At 44.4% G+C, this 3,223-nt stretch overlaps 1 protein-coding gene across 1 annotated transcript in view; it reads left to right on the top strand.

The window, feature by feature from the left end:
* The first annotated feature begins 1,174 nt into the window (after positions 1–1,174).
* The window catches only part of LOC123492876 (adhesion G protein-coupled receptor B2-like), a 26,707-nt gene continuing 24,658 nt past the window's right edge, over positions 1,175–3,223 (top strand). The window contains exon 1 of the mRNA XM_045226398.1: positions 1,175–1,575. The gene's annotated coding sequence lies outside the window, so the exon portion shown is untranslated. The remainder of the gene's footprint in view (positions 1,576–3,223) is intronic.

The raw sequence follows: 3,223 nt of genomic DNA, 5'->3' as shown, positions 1-3,223 counted from the left end.
AGATCCTACATCTGTACACTCTTAGAAAAAAAGGTGCTATACAGGACCTACAAGGGTTCTTCCGCTGTCCCCATAGGAGAACACTTTGAAGAACCCTTTTTGGATAGACATCTTTTGTTTCCAAGTAGTACTGTTTTGGGTTCAATCCAGAAACCTTTCCAGAGAGGATTATACATGGAACCCAAAAGGGTTCTACCTGGAAACAAAAAAGCATTTTACCTTGAACCAAAAAGAGACAGCCGAAGAACCCTTTTGGAACCCTTTTTTAGAAGAGTGTATATTCTGACAGATACACGTACACTTGACATTGGGTAATGATAGTATGCTTCCAACTAGGGTGTGTGTATGGGAGGGTGGATGTGTGTGTTAGTATGTGTGCCCTCACTTAAGTACACAGTGCATGTGTGGGTGTTGATTGTGTACTGTGCGGTACTTGGGATCCTCAAATGTCATGGGATTGCTTTTCGGAAGGTAAGAGGATATACACAATGTGATGACAGCAGAAAGTTTTTGAATGAGAGAGATCTGAGAGTCATCGCCTGTCTTTTGCACTCACTTGGCATCAACACACTCAGGCTGTGTCTGAAATGGCACCGTATTCACTAGATAGTGCACTACTTTAAACCAGGGCCCATATACAGATTTCAGACACACCCTCAGTTCTCTAGACCATGTTGGCCTTTTTCTTATTTCCTTTCTGTCTGCCTATAAAACCTTGGCTGTATTAGCCCTGAATCATTAAGTCCAGCCTTTAAAAGCAGGACCAAGGCTTTCAGCTAACTGTAGGGCCCAGTGGAGGCTGCTGGGGGAAGGACGGCTCATAATAATGGCTGGAACGGTGCAAATGGAATGGCATCAGACACATAGAAACCATGTTTGATGTATTTGATACCATTCCACAAATTAAGTTCCAGCCATTACCACAAGCCCGTTCTCCCCAATTAAGGTGCCACCAACCTCCTGTGGTAGAGCCAATCTTCTCAGTGGTGTAATGGGTTTCAGAGAGAGAGAGAGAGAGAGAGAGAGAGAGAGAGAGAGAGAGAGAGAGAGAGAGAGAGAGAGAGAGAGAGAGAGAGAGAGAGAGAGAGAGAGAGAGAGAGAGAGAGAGAGAGAGAGAGAGAGAGAGAGAGAGAGAGAGAGAGAGAGAGAGAGAGAGAGAGAGAGAGAGAGAGAGAGAGATAACTGTTAAATGGACCACATACATTAATCTCTTAGTGTAGGTACAGCCTTCCATTAGGTCACACCAAGTTGTTTAATTCAAAGCAATTTACAGTGAACACGTTTATTCAGAATATGTTGACCATGTGGGAATAAAACCAAGAAAGGCTTTGTTGCATGTTCCATTAACGTAGCCATCAGAACTACGTAATAATTACATTTTTACCCTGCATTACGTATTTGTGTGTTTGTGTGCATGTTTTGTGTATGTGTGTGTATGTGCGTGTGTTTGTGTGTGTTGATGATTAGAGGAGGGGTCCAGGGATCTACAGACATTGATCAAATCTTCTCTTCCCCTGCCCCTCACCCCTCCTCCCTCAGAGGAAAAGAGTACGGTACTCTGAGCTGGACTTTGAGGTAAGATCCCGCCCTTCACCCTCCCCTCAGCCTGTCTCTGCTTCTGTCCGCTTCAGCCAGGTTTGATTGACGCATAGAGGAGCCAATGGCATCGCTAAACACCTAAACACCCTTTCCCTTGCGCCTGTGTCTCCCTTGCATTTGACTTGGTACAGTCCATGTGGCCTGTTTCTACAACAAGGATCTAGATGGATTTGGTTTTGACTGATTTTAGCTTGATTGGCCAAAATATTTCTATATTGTACATACAAAAAATTACTTTATTTAACTTTTTTCAATCTGAATCAGTCAACCATTTCAATCAGAATGGAAAATGCACAATGGGGTGCAAGGACCTGGTTGAAGAAACAATGGTGTAGTCGAACGCTTTGAGTGGATTAATTAATGAATGAAAATGTGATTGACGGTGAGTTGGTGTTTGTGAAAGTTTGGTAGGATATGTGTGTTTTGCGGGTAATTACATGTGTGTGCGTGTTTGTGTGCAATAATCGCTACATGGAATGAATAAGCCCTAGGAATCTTGCAAATCTCCAGTCTCAAACAGCCCCGAAAAACTAAACTAAACCCCTTTACTTCACTTCATTAAGTGAGTGGCTTTCCTTCCCCCTTTATCCTTACCTTGTAAAGACTGGAGACTTGCTTTCCAATGTGGAGGCCTCGTCCATAGTAGAACTAAGGTATGTGTGGACTGTTGCACAACTAACAGGCTAACAAGCACTAGCGCTTAGCTACAGTAACCTGGAGCAGGATGATGTTGCCTAAGGGCAACTATTACCCAGAGCTTGTAATCCTTCCTGACTGGCGTAGTCTGTGAAACTGCATGATATTTTCCTCAAAATGGCTGAATTCCTGTGTCAAAATGGACACCAATGTAGCCCTCTACCTAGTAAGTGTCTGTGAGAGAAAGATTTAAGGTAGAGTGAGAGTTCAAGACAAAAAAGAAAAAGAAGAGCAGTGATGACAGAGAAGACAGCGGGGAGAAAAACAGATGGACCGAGTAAAAGAGAGAGAGAGCTTTGAAGTGCAGAAGAGGTGAACTATAAAGGAAGTAGGCATACACCTAAAATAAGTGACTTATAAAGGCAGACTCAGAGAGAGAGAGAACTGACAGAGAAAGAAAGGGAGAGAAGAGAGTGCAGGCTCTGTGGTAATCGGTGGCAGCAGTCACAGCCGGCCTTGGCCAGAGTGTCTGAGTGTGTGAGTGTCGCCGTCTGGCCCCTGTGTCTCTCTTGGCCCTCGAGCTGCTGCGCCGATTAGCCACCGCCATGCTGCTAAAGCGCTAGCCATTAGCGAAAAGAGCAAGTCGCTGTGACAAGGTCTCTCTCCTGTCAGGGACTTCCACTTGTAATAGGATGTAGTTGCTCTTAGACGCTGGGATACAGTCAGTTGAGTCTTTACCAGTTTAAATGGTGAGGGTGAGGATTTGGGGAGGGTAAGCTGATCCTAAATCTGTGCTTACAGGGAATGTTTACTCATTGCCACATCCCTGCAGGCTAATTGCTAACTAGCTAATGCTACCCTTCTAACTAGCTAACGCTACCTTGCTTACTAGCTACCGCTAACATTAACGCAGCCTGCTTGGTGCCCATATCCATTCAGAGCAAACTCATATACATGTCACAGCACAGGCAGAATCAAATCCTAATAG

Source organism: Coregonus clupeaformis, chromosome 17 (genome assembly GCF_020615455.1).
Source record: "Coregonus clupeaformis isolate EN_2021a chromosome 17, ASM2061545v1, whole genome shotgun sequence".
In the NCBI taxonomy this organism is placed as follows: domain Eukaryota; kingdom Metazoa; phylum Chordata; class Actinopteri; order Salmoniformes; family Salmonidae; genus Coregonus; species Coregonus clupeaformis.
This window is presented reverse-complemented; position numbering and strand designations above follow the sequence as displayed.